Raw genomic sequence first — 24792 nt, forward strand, 5'->3', positions numbered from 1 at the left:
CCTCAGTTGATGAGTGGATCAACAAGTTGTGGCATTTGTACACAATGGAATTCTATGCTGCTGTCAGAAAAATGACATCGACCCATTTGTTAGGAAATGGAAAGACTTAGAAAAGATCATATTAAGTGAAGTAAGCCAGACCAAGGTTTCTTTCAGTTGGCCTGAAGTTTGTCTGTCTTGGGTGGAACATTCTTGCCCGGGTATGGGGGCTGTCTCCCATCTCCTTGAAGTCTTCTTGAATATACAGATATTTTCTAAATGATGACAACACTGCCAGATCTTCAAAGCCTTGGAAAAGGCTGTAGACACATTGACTAATTCAAAACCAAGCATAAGCTCACAAGCTGTAGCTCTCTGGGGAATTTCTCAGAGTGGATATGGTAGTTGAGCTTTTGTTCCTTTAGTCAGGTCTAGTTGAGGATGAGAAATGCTTCTGTAATTCCAGTTTGCTTGGATAACTGTACAAGATTAAGTGTGCTTATGAAGACAATACCTTGCAGGTGACGAATGGTCATCTCTGCATGGATTATTTCACTTTCCTTTAGTTTCCACATTTAAAAACCATTAAAACAATTAGAGAGATAACATTTACATGACATTACAAGGCTTTGAAAGTGATTCCATCAGACTGACCACCTGCCTTATGAAATTATTTTTTTCACTTTTACCAATCATTGTGTCTTTTTTCTTATGATATTTCATGAATCTGACCTCAAATATAAACAGAATGTGTGTAAGCCTTTGTGTTTATTCACCCAGAAGATATGTGAAGGAGATATAAAATGGACTGAAAAAATTAAATTATTTCTTAACAAGTGGAAATGATTTCACCAGATCATTGCCAAAGGGACATAAAATAAAGAAACATTATTACAGACTTCTTAAATATTCTTTGTAGCATTTGTAAGAATGCATGTTAATTTGCTATATAAATGTGAATTGATATTCTTTGTTGTTCCTTAGAATAAAGATACATTTAATGATCTCTGAGAACACTGAAAAATAAATCCAATCTGCCCCTCATTTACACAATTATATTACACTTATTCTGTGACAAATGCTATAAAGACAACAGAATTTATAATGGTTAACATATTCATGTGTTGTCTTTTTAGAGTCATTTTCCTTGTGATTCATGATCCATTTTTTTTCCTTCAGATTTTCCATCCTCAGTATATTGCCTACCAACAGTATCAGGTTAAGTTCTGCTATTAAGTTGTTTGAGAACTTCAGAATTTCACATGGTGTTTCTATGAAGAAATTATATCCTAACATTTTCTAAAGCAGAATTTAAACAGCTGTAATATATTTAAAAATTTATAAATCTAATGAGGTATTTAATGAACAGATATTACTGTTGTGAGGGATAGCAGATGTTATGGTAAAAGGCGAAATATGTCTTGTTTACTATGATCTATCTAGTATCATGAATTAAAGCCACTATACCAAGCATAAGTACTGAAAACTTTTGATGACTTTTATGAATGACATGTCTAATGATTTGGAATTGAAATTACTGTGAGCATAACCTATAGTTAATATTTTACATACCTATTTTATGTAAAATATTTAATATTATTTTTCATATCTATTTTATGTAAAATATTTAATATTTTCATAAAATTTAGATTTGAGCCAAACAATAAGCTAAAATCAAGAGCTTGATGAGAATTAATACTAAAGAGATATTTAAAATACAATCCCTTTCTTATGATTTATATAAAATAAAACTGTTCTCTGTTATAACCAATCACCTGTTTCCTTTGAAACTTCACTGGAGTGCCTAAAAAGGTAATACTGGATTTCAATTGATACCTGCATGTAAAAAAATATACCCATTGCTATAAGTAATCAGTAAAGTATACAATAATTATGAAGATAATTTATTGAAACAAATCCCTATAGTGAAATCTTCCTACAAAATGTGTTTCCAACAACATTTTTTCTTATTTAAGTATTGAGAGAATAAAATTCAATGTGGAAAATTAAAATTACTTTTAATCACCTTGAATCATGAATTTGCAAAATGTATTGATCTTTGCATATAGCATAACTCCTATTTTCTTTAACTTCCTAACTTTCACATATTTCATTGAAAAGCAACAATTAGATTCATTTTCATCTATGGCTTTAAAATATAAATATTTCTCTTTTCTTCAAAGTCCATATAATCCTTAATGTTATTTTGTCATAAATTTCCTGTTTTCTACAAATTATATGGTTATGTTGAAAATTACATTATTGTCAAATTCTGGAAAACTGGCTGCGTACTATATTAATATGTTTAAAATCAGTGAAGGAAACAGACAAATGGCTACTTGGTACTGTGCCTGGTAAAATCTGAAATGCATCTCAGTAATTAAGAAAGGAATTACTATAAATGCAACATTCTTGTGCTTCACCTGTGAGCAGTATTAATAAAAGCTTGATGAGTTCTATGATCACAATGTTGACATAGAAAGCAAAAAGGACCATTACGTTTATAAACCATGTCCTTCAATAAAAGAAAGTACTGAGTACTTGTGCATGTATCTTATCTGTAAAATTATCTTATCCCAATACAAGGGTTTTTTATTAACATTAAAGGCATTTTTAAAATTCTATTGAAAATAGAAGTGTCAGCAATGGCTGTGCATAAAATAGTTAAAATTTGGGAAGGAAGATTTCCTATGTGAGTCAACGATCAGGTGAGAGTAGACTATTGAGTGTCTTTGTATGAAATGTACACCAATTTTATATAATATCACAAGAATAAGTAAAACTATGTATCATATTTTTAAATTTTAAGTGATATAATTCCTGGGTAATGTATAAAAGCCCTAGGATTAATGGCAAAGAGCTCACTTGAGAGATCATATTCCTACTATACATACAGGACACTTTTGTTTTTGTCTCCTTTCTCTCATGTTTTGCTAAGTATTATTTTCTACATTGAAAATCTCATCTATGCTTCAGCCCAAAAGGAAATGTAATGTCAAATGAAGATAAAATAACAGAATCAGAATATTAATCACTTCCATTGTCTGAGTTAGACATGGAAGTAAAGGAGCTACAATCAGATCCCAGAGAACCTTAAAGATCATACATGTCATTCTCCTCAATCTCAATACCATAATAATACCATCTATAGAATTCATTTTCCCATTGTACAGTCTAATGACTTGATGTTGCTCACATTTTATCATCCATTATTTCCCAACCTTTGCTTCTAGTATTTTCTCTTTTGGTATGCTAAACATTTTATCGTGTATCCTTTTCACTAATGTATCCTTGTTGCAATGAAAATAAGGTATTTCTAGGTAAGAACATTAAATTACAACATGGTATAAAAAGGGAGTATTATCTTGTCAGTTTCAATGCTGCATGCACATTTCTGCCTGGGTCATGTTACCTTTATTGCCTTATTCCACACAGAAGCACATTTTAGGGTTAACAGTTTTTAAATGAGTTGTAATTTTGTGTAGATCTCGACCAGTTCAGGACACCCTGCATTCTGTTTAAGATTTAAGTTATTGCCTCATTTTAAAATCCACCACATTACATTATTTCTGGCCATGCAGAAAATTACTTTGCTTCAGGAAACAAAACCACCCAATGAAATATTTTCTCCTTATACAAGAAGAGATAATTGAATTAAACACACAAATCAAAACCTTGGAAGGGAAGTACTTATCTTGCTAAACTAAACCATGTAGAGATGACAGATAATAAAATATCAATAACACCAGATAATCTAATGGAACTAGATACTATAATAATTAATATTTGCTAATATTCATATTTTAAATATTATATCTTTAATATATTATGGACATGAAGGACTAGAAGTCAGTCCCTTAGGCAGAGTGGCCTGTAAAGTCATCATATATTCATTCTCCCTTAGTCTATGTCCTTCTGGGTTTTTCTAAAATAATAATATAAATATTTTTGGCAAGATAAATTTAAATTTTATTTTATGAATCCAAACTATTGAGCTAATTGTGTGAATACAGAACAAAAGTGATTCATTGATCTTCATACTAGACAGTAGCTTAACACCTTAGTGTTTTCCTTCAGCTTCTTGAGAATTATTTTAACTTCCTCTTTCAACATAGCAATATTAATTTACAAATGCCACAAAAGAAGGCATATTACAAGGAATTTGGTTCAAGACTCTTTAGGCATCTATCATTTTAGACATGAAAGAAGTCACCTTGTTTTAATCTTGAGATGGATTTTAAAGTGCCTAGGACACACAGATCCAATAAGTTGGTGAACAGCAAGGCAGACAGTGAGGGTCTTCATAGCATAAGCATCTTGAGTAGGTCAAGGGTGCTTTCTTTCAATGAGCCCTAGTTGTAAAGCAAGTAAACATCACCACCTACCCTACCCTTTAATAGACCAAATAAACATATCATATGCATCCAGCATATAAGGGTGGCCACCAGGAAGTAAGTGGATACAAAGGATGTCACACTAAGAACATAGGAGGAGCCAGGGAAATGACCTCTTTGTTTCTGAGTAACCCATCCTGCTTCTGTTGTGAGAAAATTATATCTTGATTTAGAAAGCCTGTTGAAGCAATTAAGAATCCTGTATTCCTTTTCTAGAAATATTGATGTTTTTGGACGCAGTCTATTTTAAATGACATTGATCATAAAAGTAGAACACACAAATTATTTAGGTCCACTTAAACAAATGTACTCAAACTTACACCCTTTTTTATTTTGGCAATCATACTTTTCAAATGAGAAAAGTGCATAGGTTGAATAATGGGATGTTTATGCCTATTGGCTGGAAAGTATTGAAGAAAATGAACAACAGAGACAATTGAGAAAACAGGCTAAATTCTGATATCCATTTCAATATTAAAGAAGAACATTTTCCACTTGGACATTTTTTTAAGTATAAGAGATGAGACTTATCCTGCTTTATTCTTCAGGTGGCAGAATAAGTTTGAATGTTTTAATTCCAAGTTGTTGATAGAATTCCAAGGAGGTGATAGATTCTGTCTTTCTGTATTGAGAATCACCTCTAGGATGAAATGTTTATTTTTTTGCAATTTCAAGCAAAATTTTGCTTCTTTTCAAGTCCATTTACAGATACATTTTCAAAAATTTTCCATATTTTTCAGATATTTTCTAAGTAGTACATTAAGATCTTTAGCTAAAATTTGAGTTTTACTTTTATCTTGCCTCTGCTTCTGACTTGTTCCTATATTTTTATTGTAATTAATAGAGGGGTTATGGTTATATTTGCCAGAAAGAATGTGCATTACTTCACACACATTGATAACCCTTCTCATGTTTTTGTCCCCATTTCCCTCCCCTGACTAGTTTTTAAAGATGATTTTACCATATATAGGGCCTTTGTGCAGCAGCTACTTTGCCCCTCCTACTGTTTGAGAATTACCTGTTTGAGACCTTTTGTTTCAAAGAGGATTTTCTCCACAGCAGAAACACAATCAGAACAGATATGGAATAATTGAATCAATAATCTATGATATCAGGCTTTTAATATCGGGAAATACAGCTGCAGAGAAGATATTTGGTTGCTTCTCAAAATATTCTCTCTAATCCTGAACAACCTCCCCTGATGTTTCGTAATATGAATGTCATCCTAGGCTAACACCCTTTACTTTGAACATACTGTACTTCCCCAATCACTAGAAAGAGATTCTTGTCTTCCTTGTGCAAATGATTGAGCCTGACTGAAGGAATGTCTTTTTTTTTTAATGGTAATTAATAGAAGGGTTACATTACATTTGCCAGATAGAAGGTGCATCACTTCACAAACATTGCTACCCCTTCTCACTTCCTTGTCCCATTTCCCTCCCCCCACCCGCTCCTCTCATCCTGTTTTCCCCCTTCCCCACCCTATCTCAAACAAATAAACATATATACAATATATCAGATAACAAGGTAAGATATTGTAACAATATGAGATAACCAAGGGATATCAAAAGAGATGAGAAATAACATAGTACATTAAGAAAAACAATCACACATTATATGGCTTTTGTTTCTATATCCTGGAGGTCCTTTCATTTAGCCTCATCCTTTATAGCCTTATGTATCTAGATTTTGCTCTACTGTCAACCTCTGCTAGGAGAGTCCAAGGTTTATATTAATTATGAAAAAATAAGGAAACTATTGAGCCTATGTTCCTTTGAGTCTGGCTTACTTCACTTAACATGATTTTTTTCAAGTCTTTCCATTTCCTTACAAATGGGGTGATGTAGTTCTTTCTGATGGCAGCATGGAATTCCATTGTGTGTAAATACCACCTCTTGTTCCTCTTGTTGATCCACTCATTAACTGAGGAGCATCTGGGTTGGTTCCAAATTTTCACTATGGTAAATAGTGCTGCAATGCACATCATTGTGCTAGTGGATTTAATATGTCCTTGTTTCTGGATGATTGAGTAAATGCTAAGTAGTGGAATTGCTGGGTCATAGGGCAGCTCTATGTTTAGTCTTTGAGGAACTGCCATGCTGGTTGAATAAGTTTACACTCCCACCTACAGTGCTGCAATGATCCCTCCTTGCCATACCCCAGCCAGCCTCTGTTGTTATTAGATTTCTTGATAATGACCATTCTAACTGGAGTGAGGAGGAATCTCAGAGCTGCTTTGATTTGCATTTCTTTTATGGCCAGAGATGTCAAGCATTTTTTCATGTGTCTATAGGCCATTATTATTTCTTCTTCAGAGAAGACTCTCTTTAAATCTTTGGCCCACCCTTTGATTGGATGGTTGTTTCTTTGGAGATTAGTTTCAGAGTGATTCAATTTTTTTGAGCTGTTGATGTACTTTAGATATGAGGCCTTTGTCTGTTGTATGGTCAGTGAAGTTCTTCTCTCACTCTGTGACCTTTCTATTTAGCTTGCTAGATAGAGCTAGATAGAGCTTGATACTGGCAGAAGAACAGGCCTGAGGACCAATGGATAGCACTGAAGACCCAGAAATCAACCCACAGACCTATGGATTAAGGGAGCCAAAAAAATAGAATGGAAGAAAGACAGCCTCTTCAACAAGTGGTGCTGGCAGAACTGGTTAAACACCTGCAGAAAACTAAAGTTGGATCCTTCTTTGTCATCCTGAACCAGAATTAACTCCAAATGGATCAAAGACCTTGAGGTAAAAGCTGACACATTGAAAACTTTACAAGAAGGAATAGGAGATACACTAGGCCTCATTGGCACAGGTAGAAACTTTCTTAATAAAGACCCAGAAACAGCAAACCAAAGAAAGTTTGGATAAGTGGGACTACATTAAACTGCAGATCTTCTGTCTGACTGGAGGAATGTTATACTCACTTTCTGCTGACTCTCCATTCCTGAAGTGCAGGCTTCTGAGCATTGAGATTATTTTTCTCTATTTGTCACCCCACCACTGACATGGGTAAAAATCTGCTGTGTGTGCTCAATTGTACACTTCATGTATGTACTCCCAAATGTTTTCCTCAGTAAGACCCACTGGAAAACTTCACCTAAGGAGCTGATATTAATATTATCAGAATTATATTCACATATTGAAAGAAAAGCATTTTCTTTGACATTACTGAAGAATACTGCTTAGTTTTGTATCAGTGTAATTTAATGGGGGTTGTCAGATCTGACAAAAACATAATTTATGTTCTGATCTCTACATCTTTCTACTACACCGAAGGTGGTTCTCTAGCACTTGATGCAGAAGTGTATATTCTTGGGAACTCCAGGATCTGAGACATACTGCTACAGAAACAGATTCTAAAATATTCTAAAATGGTACAAGAGACACAAAGACAATAGAAAATACAACTCCCACTCTGTTTCTATATTTCTTTTTTATTCCCTTCAGAACTGCGTTACAGAATTTCCTGGCTGGATGCCTAAGGCACTTTAACATGCTCTTCACAATACAATTCATTCATTATACGAACAAAAAAACAGTGAGCCAAAGAAGTCTGAAACCCAGCTCACTGATAATTGCTTCTTCATTTTCCTGAATGTTTCTTTGCAAGCAGAGCCAAATTTAGAATCTTGCTTTTTCTTTAGCTGGTTATAGTCTGTTCTCTGAAGAGTATCATACTATGTGAACACAGAAACAATTGACTGGAGCACTTCAGCACTTTTCTATCAGAGCTGTCATGCATACACATTTTAATCTTGATGTTTCCACTATAATTTTGACTTTTTATTCAGGTAATCCAAAATTTAATGAAAAGTCTCTCTTTTTCTGTAGAATTGATGAATCCATTTCTCTAGAAAACTTTATAAAACTTTTCCCAGAATAAATCTTTTCCCAATTTTGTATATAACATTTTAAACACTTATTTATTTTTCTTCATTCATTTACATTTTGAATATAACTGTATTTATCAGGCTTCTTAAAATATTAGAACTTAGATTTTATTTTTCTCAGTCTTTTCTAAACAAAATTTTGATAGCTTTATTTACTTATTGTGGAATTTTATTCCACAAATAAATATAATTGTTTTTAGTAAAATCACTTGAGAAATAGACTTGTCTATATATACACATACATGTACATATAAATATATATCTGGTGTAATATATTATATTTATAAGTACACTTGTATATAAAAGCATAAACATACACCAAATATTGGAATATTTTTTCTTTTTTCTTATAAGATAGAGTTCTTTTCTACATAGTCAGTCTTTTAATACTGCTGTCACATGTCTATTTTTTTGTTGTTCTTGGGGCTTGAACTCTTGCCCTGGGTGCTCTCTCTGAGCTCTTCAGATCAAGGCTATCACCCTATCCCTTGAGCCACAGCACCACTTCTGGTTTCTAGTGGGTAACTGAAGAGTCTCATGGAATTTAATGCCTAAGCTGGCACTGAACCGTGATCCTCAGATCTCAGCCTCCTGAATAGCAAGGATTACAGGTGAGAGCCACAGAGCCCGTTTACTTGATAATCACTTAATATATTTATTCCAGTGCAAACTCTTCTCTACTAATGTGACTCTACTCATATGATTTTCTATTGATATAATTTATTTTTAGGATTTAATGAAACTAAGAATTACACCTGCAAGGTATATTGAATAATGATATTTGTTACATAGTTAAGTAGCCTCCAAATATAAGATAATTTTTGTACTGATTTGCAAGTCATTCTTCCCATATCAGAAGAGTCTTTTATCTCTTTTTTTTTAAAATTTGATCCAGATTGTGTTTGGCTTTGATAGATAAACTGTGACAACATAAATACATCTAGGCCGTATGGAGGCCCGTCTGGAGAATTAAATGATTACAGACCATATGGGGATAGATGTTGAACAAGCAAAGACCACCTCCCAAACAGCCAACAGTTTTTCATCTGAAGGGAGTTATGTAAAAGACATCAAGTGCACTCCCCACCCAGTGAGAGCAGCCAAACATTTTAAGGGAGCTTTAGTTTCTTAAAACTTTGTGATTTAAATGCTCTGATTTTTTTTTAACAGATTCAAGCTTACTTTGAGTATCACTATTTTCAAACACGACTAGGCAGGAACAAGGTTGCCCTAGTACAATTCAGTCATTCTCTCTTCACATAGAAACATTTTTAAAATGTGTCCTTCCTTGAGCACAAGGACGTTGTGATACAATCCAATGAATGAACATGAGGCCATAGCAGAGTAAGATGGCTCCCACATCCATTCTGAAGAGAAGGCCACTGCACTGAGCTGTTTTCATGAACCAAGAGACAGTTCAGAGACCATAATTTCTGCCTTCATTTTTTCTTTATTTTTCATATATTTTTTATTGTAATTAATAGAAGGGTTACATGACATTTGCCAGATAGATGGTGCATTAATTCCCATACATTGATACCCTTTCACATGTCTTGGTACCCATTTCCCTCCCCCTCACCCCCAACCCTCATCTTGTTTCCCCCCTTCCCTATCCAATTTCAAATAACCAAATACAAATATATCCAGTATATCAGGTAACAAAATGAGATACTGTAACAATATGAGATAACCAAGGGACAGCAAAAGAGATGAGACATAACATAATACCCTAAGGACAACAATCATTCATTATATGGCTTTTGTTTCAATATCCTAGAGGTCCTTTCAATTAGCTTCATACTATATGGCCTTATGTATCTAGGCTTTGCTCTATTGCAAATCTCTGCTAGGAGAGCCCAAGGTTTCTACTGATTATGACAAATGAGGGAAACCATTGAGCCTAAGTTCCTTTGAGTCGGGCTTACTTCACTTAATATGATCTTTTCTAAGTCTTTCCATTTCCTAACAAATGAGGCAATGTCATTCTTTCTGACAGCGGCATAGAATTCCATTGTGTACAAATATCACATCTTGTTGATCCACTCATCAACTGAGGGACATCTAGGTTGGTTCCATATCTTCACTATGGTAAATAGTGCTGCAATGAACATTGTTGTGCTGGTGAATTTAGTATGTCTTTATTTCTGGATGATTGGGTAAATGCCAAGTAGTGGAATTGCTGAGTCATAGGGGAGCTCTATGTTTAGTCTTTTGAGGAACTGCCATACTGCTTTCCATAGTGGTTGAATGAGTCTGCACTCCCACCAACAGTGTAGTAGTGATCCCTCCTGGCCACATCCCCTCCAGCATCTGTTGTTATTAGTTTTCTTGATCCTGGCCATTCTAACTGGAGTGAGGTGGAACCTTAGAGTTGTTTTGATTTGCATTTCTTTTATGACCAGAGATGTTGAGCATTTCTTCATGTGTCTATAGGCCATTTTTGTTTCTTCTTCAGAGAAGACTCTCAGCCCACTAGTTGGGAGTTGATGACTCATGCCTGTCTGTAATTCTAGCTTCTTAGAAAGCTGAGATCTGAAGATTGTACCTGGAATCCAGCCTGAAAGGGAAAGTATGCAAAACTCTTGTCTCCCACTAGCTAACAGAAAAACTGAAGTAGATTTGCAGCTGAAGGGGTTGAGTGCTAGCCTGAGCAAAATGGTTCAAGGATGGAGTTTCAACCCTGAGTTCAAGCCCTACAATCAACAACAACAACAACAACAACAAAATCCCAAACCCACAAAACATCAGGTGGAACAGGATTCTGTTTAAGTCTCAGAATTCTCAGTCACAGAATTATATAGAAGCATTTTTTTCCATTCAAAAATACTGATTATTCAGTGTTTTTTTTTTGTTTTTTGTTTTTTGTTTTTTGTTTTTTTTGCCAGTCCTGGGCTTGAGCTCAGGGCATGAACCCTGTCCTTGAACTTTCTCAAGGCTAGAGCTCTAGCTCTTGAGCCTCAGCACCACTTCCGGCTTTTTCCTATATATGTGGTACCGAGGAATCGAACCCAGGTCTTCATGCATGCTAGGCAAGCACTCTACCACTAGGTCAAACTCCTGGCCCCTGATTATTCAGTTTTTAATGCCAATTAAATTTTATTAGTTTTAGGTAGTTACTCAAAAGAGTTGATATTTAATGAGCCAGTTTAGGAATATAAGGCCTGTCAATGTAACTATTTTCAACAATCTCATCCATCTCTCTCCTAACCACCCATTTCCTCACTCTTCTTAACTTTGTAGAATACACATTGAATTCTTAATGACATTTTCCCCTCTTTTTGTTATTTATTAAGCTACCCATATTGTAGTTTTTCATACATAGATCTAGAAAATAAATACAAAGATCAAGTTTGCCAATTGAATTCAAACAAGGGAAAACCAACTATTACTTCTCTCTCTTCCTCTCACTCTCTCTCTCTCCTTTTCTCTCTCTCTCCCTCTCTCTCTCTCTTTCTCTCTCTCTCTCACACACACACACTCACACACACATTACATTTTTGTATATGCTGTGAACAGAAGCAACAAACATATGGATTTATCCCTAGTTTGTTGTTCCAGATCAATGACTTACAGACATTTCCATGGAGAGTAAATCTCTATGCTTAAGTACAGATGTTTCAAGAAATCAGTAAAAAGAAAAAGAAGTACTTTCAAGCTTTAGAATTTTATTAAGATTTTGAAGCCAGGAAGAGAAAATAAAGTTTATTTCCACTGCATACTTTCCCTGGCTTTGCAGCTGAAACTGTAGCTTGTTCCTTTGCGGTATGCATCTAAGGATTTCTACTTAAAATCAGAAAGAGAAGTGCAGGACTTTTTCACTGTTCATGGAAATTTGACATCTTCAGAAACTTCTAATAAAAATAAGACTATAAAGATTAAATTGTCCTACCTTAGGGAAGACAACTTAAGCTTTAAATTTCATGTCAAAAACAAGAGAGATGAAATGTCTAGTGTTACTTTTGTCTCAATTATTGTCTCAGTTTGGCTGATACTGAAGTCAGAAGGGTTCTGTAAATAAATTATAGAATTTAAATATAATTATATATAGACTCAAAATATCAAAACAATGGAGATTACGAATGAGAATATTTCTGCAATGATTTGTGTTTTTAAAATGTCCTTCATTGGAGGGATATAAATGTGTGAGAAGTAATGTACCTACTATCTGGTGAATGTAACTCTAACCCAATGTAACATTACCCCAGAAATAAAAAAAAAAAAAAGTAAATGTCCTTCATTGGCAAAGGGCCATTGCATATCCTTGTGTGATCATAAGAGATACTGTTAATGGTGAATATGAAAAAAAAAACACATTTTTCTTTTCTTAGTTTATGTGAGCACTTGAATATTAATTAGGTGGCATAATATCATTCAGTAAGGTGGAATGCAAACAGGTGGCCAAAATGTAAATGCTAAAGTTGCTCATTATATTTGTGCTACATTATCAGAAACTAATCATGTTAAAATAATGTCATACTCTATTTACCATAGCAAAGATATGGAACCAACCCAGATGTCCCTCAGTTGAAGAGTGGGTCAACAAGATGTGGTATTTATACACAATGGAATTCTATGCTGCTGTCAGAAAGAAGAACATGGCCCCATTTATAAGGAAACGGAAAGACTTAGAAAAAATCATATTAAGTGAAGTAAGCCAGACTCAAAGGAACTTAGGCTCAATGGTTTCCCTCATTTGTCATAATCAGTAGAAACCTTGGGCTCTCCTAGCAGAGATTTACAGTAGAGCAAAGCCTAGATACACAAGGCCATATAGTATGACATTAAATGTAAGTACCTTCAGGATAAGGAAACAAAAGTCATATAATGAGTGACTGTTGTCCTTAATGTACTATGTTATCTCTCATCTCTTTTGCCATCCCTCGGTTATCTCATATTGATACAATATTTCACCTTGTTATCTGATATAATTTATATGTGCTTAATTGGTTATTTGAAATTGGACAGGGAAGGGGGAAATCAAGATAAGCGGGGGGAGGGTGGGCAGGAAATGGGGACCATGTCATGAGAAAGGGTATCAATGTTTGTGAAGTTATGCACCTTCTATCTGGTGAGTATAATATAACCCTTCTATTAATCATAATAAAAATATAAAAAGAAAACAAAAGAAAATGAAATAATGTCATACTTTGCTTGGTTTAATTGATTTTATTTCAGGAAAGCTTGGGGAACTAAGTACAAAATGAGAGGAATTTTTAAGAAAGTATTTTCTCAGTCATTTTTGGAAAATATTCTTAAAAACTGATAAATGTCATTTAGATGCCTAAAATCCCCAGGGAGAGAAGGTTGTAATGTTTAGGAAAAGTACTGACACTTGTTTTTCTGGGCATATTATAAATTCCATCTGATATGATTATAGACCTCTATCAGATTAATAAAATGTGTTATAACAGATTTCACTTGGGAGCTACATACTCCTATAGATAGGCTACATAATTCTCACTCACTAAACATTCATTTAGTCATTCATTTAATAAACATAAAAAGTAAATAGCATCCATATTTCAGAAACAATAGTTTCAAAGAGATTGCATTCTAGTGGAAAACAGAAAATACATGTTGTAGTCAAGTGTCAGATAATGATAAATACTACACAGAAAAATAAAGCAAAGTAATGGACTAGGAAATGGTAAGAAAATGATGTGAATTTTAATAGAAAGCCATTTAATCCTTTATTTCACAATGACAAAAAGTCTAGAATCAATGAATGATGTAGTCATAACATGATAGCGATAAAACCAGTGCAAGACGAACACAGAAGATAGGACATATTCCGGTGTCTCTGACCAGTCCTGGCATCTATTTGGACACTGATGCCTTTGGTACCCCATGAGTATGGACGATGAGCAGCTTCCTAAGGACCTTCTAAGACCTTGGCAGTCGCCAAGGTGACGCTTTACCATATTCTTCCTTTCCCAGACCTCAGGACATGATGAATCACTCTTGTCAGAGGAGAAAAAAATCAAAAGTAGTTATTATAGCTTATGCACATGTTTTAACATAGTGTTTTGATGAATATCCCTGGACTGACTAAATATTGTCACAATTGTTGGGGTCATTGGCCTTTTAAATATCAGAATTATAAATACTACTGTTAGTGAAAAAGGTCTTCCAGGGATGCTTTCTTGAAACTGTAAAGAAGCTGAAACTTTGTTTTCCTGGTAAAGTAGATTATCTTTCTCGGTCTCTCTCTGTCTGTCTGTCTGTCTCTCTCTCTGTGTCTCTTTCTCTCTCTTTGTCTTCCTATTTATTTATTTGTGTGTCAATGGGAATTGAAGCCCAGTTGTTGAACTTTGTAAGTGAATGCTTTTTCTCTGAGCCACATACCACCACTTTGATTTTGTTTATTATCTTTAAACAGTTGTACTAAGAAGTTGCCATTTAATAAAGCAGCTTATGAATATAACACTTCTTGATCAATGTCATCCCTTTCAACATTTTCATAAATCATTTCCCTGCTCCATTTCTCTTTAGTATTCTTACGTTTGTAGGATCCTTGAATGCATCTTCTTCCTTTTCTTTCAATCTTGTACTCCTTTCTCCTTCACCCCACACAAATCCTTTCAAGTATCCACTATTGTTTATTTTGTTGTACCTGACTTTATCTTTCTGAGGAATTACAGTATTTGAGATTTTCCATCAATCTAACCTGTTTTACTTAATACATTTATGTACACTTGTACACTACTCAATAGATTTAAGTATAAGTTTATAAGCTAAATTTAGCTTCCATCTATAAGGAAAATCAAGGATCCTTTTCTCTCAGTGACTGATTGCCTTCATTTAACACAATTTTCCCAAATGTTTGCACTTCTTTAAAAATGGCAAAACATCAATCTTTCTAGCAGATGTGTGGGATTCTATTGTGAGTACACACCACAGTTATCCATTTAGGGACATCTGGTCTGATTCCTTACCTTGAGTGTGGTGCATAGTGCTGCAATAAACATGATTATGCAGATGGCTTTACTGTATCCTAATGTACAACATTTTAGATAAATATCAGGAATGGAATTGCTGGATAGCACAGTAGTTATATATTTAATGTTTCAAGGAACCACCATATTGCTTTGAGAGTGATTGAACAAGTTCATATTTCCAACAACAGTGTATTAGGGTTACCTTTTTATCATGTTTGGACAACTTATGCTATTGCTAGTTTTCTTGATAATGGCCATTCTAACTGAGGTAAATTAGTCCCTCCAAAAACCCACAGTCAAATTAACAAATGGACTAATGATCTAAAGACTGTTTTCTCAGAAGGAGAAGTAAAAATATGCAATAAGCACATGAAGAAGTAATCAACATTTCTGATCATAAATAAAATGTGCAAAACAAAACAAAAATGAAATTCTGTATCATATACTCCCATGAATTTCTTATGAAGTAAAAAGCTGCTCCTGAATAGAAAAAAAAAAAAAAGGAAAAAGTTAGGGGAGTCCAAAAGGAATACCAATGACCTATGCAATGGCGAAACACTATTCCCCAGAATCTATAAAATACAATTTAGGAACTTCCATATTCAACAATGAACAGTCCCAAGAGACTTTGATAGAGGTCAACAGAATTATGATCACTCCTCTTCCTCTCACTTTTCACTCCCTTCACCCATTAGTTCTCTCTCCTTCCTCCTGCCACACACACACACACACACACACACACACACACACACACACACAAAACCATGCCATATTACTGTGTTTTTTGCCCTTAGCTCTACATGAAAGCAAAAGCATGCAATATTTGCATTCCTGAGCTTAGCTGAACTTCTTTAAAAGTTGATCTTTAGACAACTTCATTTGTCTCGGGGGCCGGGGCAGAGGGAGTGAGGTGGGGTTAAGGGAGGGAAACTAACCCATACCTAACTATATGTATGCTGTATGCACCACATTATTTTTTCCAGTCTTGGGGATTGAACTCAGGGCCTGAGCACTGTCCTTGGGCTTTTTCCTCAGGGCTTGTCCTCTGATACTTGAGCAACAGCACCATTTCTGGCTTTTCTACGCATGTGGTATCAAGGAATTGAACCTGGTCTTCATGCATCCTGGGCAAACACTCTACCAGTAGGCCAAACTCCCAACTCTCCACCACAATTTTTTTTAATCCAGTCATAAATTATTGGGACTTAGGCTGATTCCATACTTTGGATTTTGTTTGCAGTACTACAAGTACTGCAGAGTACAAGTATCTCTTTGGATGTTGATTTATATTTATTTGAATATATAGTCAATAGTGATAAACAGTGTTATCATAAGGCAGAATTATAAATAGCTAAGAAATACATGAATTAATATTCACTATCCTTAACCATTAAAATTAAAAATCAAGCTAGGTGCTATTGGCTTATTCCTGTAATCCTAGTTATTCAGGAGCCTGAGATCTGAGGATCATTATTCAAAGCTAGCCCAAGCACAAAAATTGATAAGACTCATCTCCAATTAACCAACAGAAAACCAAAAGTGGCACTGTGACTCAAAGTGGTATAGCAACCTTGAGGTGAAGAACTCAGAGGCAGTCCCAGGCCTAGAGTTTAAGCCAAATGAAAACAACAACAAATGTCATTGTTATCTCACCAAGTTAGTGAGACATACATATATTGAAAAACTGTATTGTAATACTATTACAAAACAGAATTAACAATTTCTATAATGGTATTATTAAATCATGCTAATTTAATCATGTAAGCCCTAAGAAAAATTATATAACACATGAGAAAATGATAAATCAAAAATTCATAATTAAATATTACCATACCATCCACTGAACTGGTATATTCAGCATTATTTGTACTTTAATGTTTTGAAAGTTAAAACTTAGAAAAAGTCTCTACTGGGGAAGATGGCAGCGGTTCAGGGTGAGACATACTGAGCTCCTGCCAAGATTCATGTACTGGCAGTGCAGGAGACAGTCTTCTAACAGAAATTGATCCTAAGTAAGCTTTAGGACCACAGAGAACTCAGGTGGACAGGAAAATAAGGGAAAAAAAAGGAAGAATACCAGCGCAAAAACAGAGCGGGGAGACGAAGGCTCTTCTGAATCAGAGCAGAGAAAGCACTCCACAGCAGTACAGAACCGTAGGCTTCAGACAGAGCCACACAGAGCCTGCGTGAGCCCAGAGCCCACATCCCACCATGCACTGACCTGCCAGCTTCAGGGAACCCGGAGAATCCAGCAATGTGTGAGTACCTCCGAGGAGAAGTTTCCACTTCTGCTCCGGGAATGGCATTGGGAGGGAGCCCCTCCCCCACCAGCTATTTAATGTCAGCCAACTAAAAAGGTCTAGATTGGTTAAATCTGAAAAATTATAATCTTGTTCAGTATTAATCTTGCTCCCATCCTCAAATGGGCAGAACAAGAAACGCAAGAAAAATGTCAAATCAAGGAATAGCATCTCCCACCCAACATAAACAGGCAATGGAGCAGTCAGTGGCAAATCTAGAGGAGAGACTTCCAAGTTCTATACAAATGCAATCGATAAACATCATTAATAAAAATGTGAAAACATAAAGAGATAAGGGAGGAAGCCACAGCTAAACAAGAGGAAACCATAAACAAGGTGATAGGTGAAAAAGGGGAAGCCATAAAGGAGGCCATAATAAAGGTTTTTCAAAGAAAAATGGATGAATTCATAGAATCCACAAACAAAAAGGTGACTGAACTCCAACAAATGTCCAAAGAGAAAAAAGCTGCTGAGCTAACCATTCAAATGGAAATCAAGGAGTTAAAGAAATCCATACATGACCTAAAACAAGAGATGCAAGGCATCAAAAATGAGCAATTAGAAACAAGGGGGTTAAAGAATAAAGTAGAAAGCTTTGATAGCAGGTTAGACAATGCAGAAAAAAGAATTTCCGGGGTTGAAGATAATTTGTTGTTATAGAAAAAGAACAGAAAATGAGTCAATTCAAATCTGGGAAATATGAGAAAACGCTACAGGAGGTCCAAGATACAATTAAGAAGCCTAATTTAAGACTAATTGGTATTGAGGAGGGCCTGGAGAAAGAGGTCAATGGTATTGGAAATATACTTCAGGGAATGATCTCAGAAAACTTCCCAAATATCCAGAAGGGCAGGCCCATCCAGATACAAGAAGCTTTTAGAACCCCAAACAGACCTGACCAGAAAAGGACATCCCACCGCCACATTATAATCCAAACTGGATCAATAGAGGCCAAAGATAGGATCGTAAAAGCAGTCAGGGAGAAGAGAACAATCACCTATAAAGGCAAACCAATCAGAATAACCCCACATTTCTCAGCAGAGACCATGCAAGCAAGAAGAGATTGGAACGATATAGACCATGGCCTAAAGTCAAATAACTACCAACAAAGAATACTGTACCCAGATAAGCTCTCATGCATAACTGAGGGAACAATAAAAATATTCCATTCCAAGGAAAAGCTGCAACAATATGTAGCAACAAAACCAACACTACAGAAAATTCTCAAAGATATTCTACACATGGAAAACCAACACAAATGTAACACAGAGAAAGACATGGAACCTAAAACTCATAACATCTAAGTACCACAGAAACTATCAAGACACAGGCTCTAATGAAAGCTTGTACAAATGTCAGGAACTAATAAATATTTTGCAATCCTCAATCTCAATATAAATGGACTTAACTCTTCAATTAAATGACATAGATTATCTAGTTGGATCAAAAAACAGGATCCATCATTCTGCTGTCTTCAAGAGACACATATTACCCAAAAAAACAAACACATTTTGAAAATGAGAGGTTGGAATAAACTCTATCAAGCTAACGGCCCCCATAAACAGGCTGGAGTTGCCATCCTCAGATGAGATAAAATAGACTTCAAACTAAAATTAGTGAGAAAAGACAAAGAAGGTTACTACATACTACTAAAGGGATCTTTCCTTCAGGAAGACATAACCATCCTAAATATCTACACACCGAATTCTGGAGCTCTGAACTTCATCAAGCAAACTTTACTTTCACTGAAACCATATATAGATCAACACAATGATTGTTGGTGACCTTAACACACCACTCTCATCTTTGGACAGATGAACAAGGCAAAAACTTAACAGAGAAACCTTAGAATTGAACAACTATGTAGACCAACTAGATCTAACAGACATCTGCAGATTATTCCACCCAGCAACAACACAATATATGTTTTTTCTCAGCAGCACATGGACCATTTTCCAAAATAGACCACATTTTAGGCCATAGAACAAATGTGGACAGATTCAGAAACACTGAAATTACTCCCTGCACTCTCTCAGACCACAAGGACATCAAACTAGAAGTGAACACACAACTCCACCAACAAAAACCCTGTAACTCATGGAGACTGAACAACACATTGTTGCATCACCAATGGGTCATCGAAGAGATCAGAACAGAAATCCTACAGTTTATGAAATTTAACAAAAATGAGCACACAAAATTCCAGCTCCTTTGGGACACGGCAAAGGCAGTACTCAGAGGAAAATTCATAGCTCTGAGTGCATACAATAACAAATTGGAAAAAATCACAAACCAACAATTTAATGTGTCACCTTAAGCTCTTGGAAAAACACCAACAAACCAACCCTAATCCCACTAGAAGGAAGCAAATTATTAAAATCAAAGCAGAATTAAATGAATTGGAATCCAAAAAAACTATAGAAAGAATCAACAAAACAAGGAGTTGGTTCTTTGAAAGAATTAACAAAATTGACAAACCCTTAGCAAATCTTACCAAAAAAAGAAGGGACCATACCAAAATAAGCAAAATCACAAATGAAAATGGTAATATTATGACAGAAATTACCTAGATCCAGAGTATCATGAGGGAATACTTCTCAAATCTTTATGCCAACAAATTTGAGAATCTAGAAGAAATGGATGAATTCCTAGCCAATGTTAACATACCCACACTGAACCAAGAAGAACTAACCCAACTCAACAGGCCTATTCCAAGCACTGAAATAGAAATGGCAATAAGAGAACTTCCACCTAAGAAAAGCCCAGGGCCAGATGGATTCACAGCTGAATTCTATAAGGTCCTCAAAGCAGAGCTCACACCAATACTCCTCAAACTCTTCAACGAAATTGAAAATGAAGATTCTTTACCAAACTCATTCTATGAAGCCAGTATAACCCTCATCCCCAAAGCAGACAGAGATCCATCAAAAAGGGGAACTATAGACCCATTTCTTTGATGGATATTGATGCAAAACTTCTCAACAAAATACTGGCCAACCATCTACAACAACTCATCAAAAAAATTATACACTGTGATCAAACAGGTTTCATCACAGGGAGGCAAAGCTGGTTCAACATACGCAAATCAATTAATATAGTTCAACACATAAACAGGAGCAAGGAAAGAAATCACATGATTGTCTCAATAGATGCAGAAAAGGCATTTGACAAGATCCAACACCCCTTTATGTTAAAAGCTCTGGAGAAACTAGGAATCCATGAAACATTCCTCAATATAATAAAGGCTGTGTATGACAAACCCACAGCTAGTATTATACTTAATGGTGAAGGATAAAGCCATTCCCTCTAAAATCAGGAACAAGACAAGGCCTATAGACACATAAAGAAATGCTCAACATCTCTGCTCAAAAAAAAATGCAAGTCAAAACAACTCTAAGATTTCACCTCATTCTAGTTAGAATGGCCAGGATCAAGAAAACTAATAACAACAGATGCTGGAGGGGATGTGGGCAGAAGGGATCACTACTGCACTGTTGGTGGGAGTGCAAACTCATTCAACCACTATGGAAAGCAGTATGGCAGTTCCTCAAAAGACTCAACATAGAGCTCCCCTATGACCCAGCAATTCCACTACTTGCCATTTACCCAATATGCAGAAACAAGGACATACTAAATCCACTAGCACAACAATGTTCATTGCAGCACTATTTACCATTGCAAATATATGGAACCAACCTAGATGTCCCTCAGTTGATGAGTGGATCAACAAGATGTGATATTTGTACACAATGGAATTCTATGCTGCTGTCAGAAAGAATGATTTTGCCACATTTGTTAGGAAATGGAAAGGCTTAGAAAAGATCATATTAAGTGAAGTAAGCCAGACTCAAAGGAACTTAGGCTCAATGGTTTCCCTCATTTGTCATAATCAGTAGAAACCTTGGGCTCTCCTAGCAGAGATTTGCAATAGAGCAAAACCTTGATACAAAAGGCCATATAGTAGGACGCTCAATGAAAGGATCTCTAGGATATAGAAACATGAGCCATATAATGAATGATTGTTGTTCTTAAGGTACTATGTTATCTCTCATCTTTTTTTCTGTTCCTTGGTTATCTCATATTGTTACAGTATCTCACTTTGTTATTGGATATACTGGATATATTTGTATTTGGTTATTTGAAATTGGATAGAGAAGGGGGGAAACAAGATGAGGGTTGGGGGTGAGGGGGAGGGAAATGGGGACCAAGACATGTGAAAGGGTATCAATGTATGGGAATTAATGCACCATCTATCTGGCAAACATCATGTAACCCTTCTATTACTTACAATAAAAATATATGAAAAAAATTAATAAAAAATAAAATGGCTTAAGAAATAAAAGAAAAATTCTCTACTTTAGTGTCTGTATGAGTTATTTTTAAATTTTTAATTAATTATTTTTTTTGCCAGTCCTGGGCCTTGAACTCAAGGCCTGGTACTGTCCTTCAGATTTCTCAAGGCTAGAGCTCTAACACTTGAGCCACAGCACCATTTCTGGCTTTTTTCTATGTATGTGGTAATAAGGAATCAAACCCGGGTCCTTGTGCATGCTAGACAAGCACTCCATCACTTGGCTAAACTCCCGGCCCCATGAGTAATTTTTTTTTAATCTAAAGTATATTATACCAATACAAAATATAATATAACTTAAATATAATATAACAATATACAATAAACTATACAACATATGCACACTATGAACATAAATTAAGATAGTATGCTGAAGTGAGGAAAGAGAATAATCATTTAATATATTGCATTTTATGAAGCTCTAATTCTTGAGAAAATAATACCCCAATATACCTCTAGGAAGATAAAAATGAGTCTCAAATTGTTGGTTATATTTCTTACTTTCTTTTTCATGCCACTGTCTCATTAGTAAGAATATTTGAAGATGAGAAAAAATTGTTTAGAAGGGAATGAGTGAATAGGAGTTACAGATGAAGAAATGATCATCATTTTGGGCTTGACCTTATTGAATTTCTGTGGGGTATCTGGTTGTAGCTAACAGATATTCCTGCCCGAAGTCAAGCATGAGACATAAAATTGAGAGCTCCTATGCCAATTAGCATTTATAAGGGGTAATGTTAATTAATTATACATATTGTTTATTTTAATTTTATAATTTCATGCATCAAACTGTATAATCTCATTTGAAACATTACCTCTTGGTGTAACAAAGATATAGAGTGTTTCCAGTATTTCCTATGTAATTACAAAGTTAGGTAGCAAATGATAGAACTTCATTCCAAGTCCAGATCTGACATAAACAAATCCTGTGTGGTACCCTTGGAGATGTACAGCTCAAATTCAGTAGCAAAGAAAGATAAAAGGCCAAAACATTTCCTGGAACTAGCAACATATAAAATGCATAGAGGAATCCCTACAAAAAGAGAGCTTTAACAGAAAATTCAAGAGTGGAGTCTCAAGAGAAAATGGTGCAGCCAACATGCACTATGTTTTAGTGTGCTTGATTGTGTGGGGAAAAAAGAAACCAGAATACATTACAATGTCTGAAAGCAGTGACCAAGGAAGGCTGTGCCACAAATTTGCAAGGAATTTGAATTCATACATTACAAAGGAGAATGGTACAAAGATGGTCAGGAAATAATTTCCTTTCAGGAAGCTTACATGCGTCCTCTGGTGCCTGCCAACGGTCATCAAAGTGAGAACAGCAAGCTAAGGATGAGGCTGCCTTCAACTTAGGCAAAGGTAAGTTCCTGGCACTGAGCAACTCCAACTTTCCTGACAGCACTGAATTCTGTTCTTGAGTACATTAAGGCAAAAACACCAGTGAGCATCCCATTTTCCAAATTTGCAAACAATTATTGAAAAAGTTATAACTGGATGCTCAATGCTCAGGAATAAATCATAAGTTTGATAATAATACCTGATTCTCTGACTCAGCCCACTTTTCCAATGTAATACACACACACACACATACACACAAACAATGGTTCCAAATTCCATTGGAAATGATGTAATTCTTCTTTTTCTTTCTCTTTTTTTTTTACAACCACCAGTCAGATACAATATGGGAAAAACAACAACAACAAACACACTTTGTTACTAATGAAAAAGACTAGCATTTTATTTCAATAGAACTTGATAAATTAACATCATAGACACAAGCTTCCCTTTACTCTTGATCTTTCATTTTAGCTGTGATCATTAAAGGGAAAGCCAAGGATTTTGTGAGGTTGGTACTCTTTATGAAGATAAAAAAATGCCACCTATTTATTATAATTTACCTAATTTTGCTTGACTTGCATCTTTGTGATTGTTTGACAAATAAAAATCATAAAATTTACACTGCAAAAATTTTATATTTAATATATGTACACTTTAAGAAATGGTAAGATCAAGCTACTGTCACAGGCATTTCACATACTTATTCTATTTTCTATTCTTTTGAGGATTCTATTTTCTATTCTTTTGCGTTAATATTTTCTGGTGCATGACACTTTGGCTTGAAATTCATTCACAGCTCAGCCTGACATAGAACTCCAAATCACCCTCCCTAACATCCCTAAACTGGAACTATAGTAGTACACTACCGTGCCATATCTACACACTTTATGGTAAGAACTTTATTTTGTTCCAACTTTTGAGAAAAACTTATTATCAGTTAAAGAAAGGGCTAGCTTTGTGACAAGTCTATCTAGAAGAACTTTCATATATACTCATCAACTTTTAAGTATGTAATTTTTAGTAACTGTTGCTTTTAGAATGCTGTTCAGTGGGCTGCATAAACTTATTCATCCCACTCATCATATATATGTACACACACATATATATATGTATCCCATAATATTCATGCCCCCTGCTTCTTGTTCATTAATGGACATTTGGGTGGATGGTCAAGCATCTAAGATCTCTAGCAGCAACAGCTCCAGCATCTGTGGTGTCTGTCCTCTCAGTGCCACTGTGTGAACAATGTGTCATGTGTGAGGGCTTCAAAATAGCCAGAGAGTTAGAGCCAGAAGTGACAGCTTGTGATGAGCCATAGCTTTCAAGGCCTTGAGGAAATGTTAGCACAGAGCAACAAGGGCTGGGTTTGTCTAAAGTCTGGATCCATACAGTACACCCACAGAGTTAGAGACTAAAGCACAGGCACATACAGGGATAAAGAAGCCAAAGTGCTCTCAGGGAAAGTCTAGATGGATTTGAAAGTACTCAAATCCAAGAGGCACACAGAATGGCTACAATCCTAGTGTCCAACACACAGATGCTGAGAATGGGACTGATAAGTCTTGAAATGGAGCAATCCCCAATAGCACAGTAGTGTGTTA

This window comes from Megascapheus bottae, chromosome 4, assembly GCF_031878675.1.
Source record: "Megascapheus bottae isolate mThoBot1 chromosome 4, mThoBot2.hap1, whole genome shotgun sequence".
Classification (NCBI taxonomy): Eukaryota; Metazoa; Chordata; class Mammalia; order Rodentia; family Geomyidae; genus Megascapheus; species Megascapheus bottae.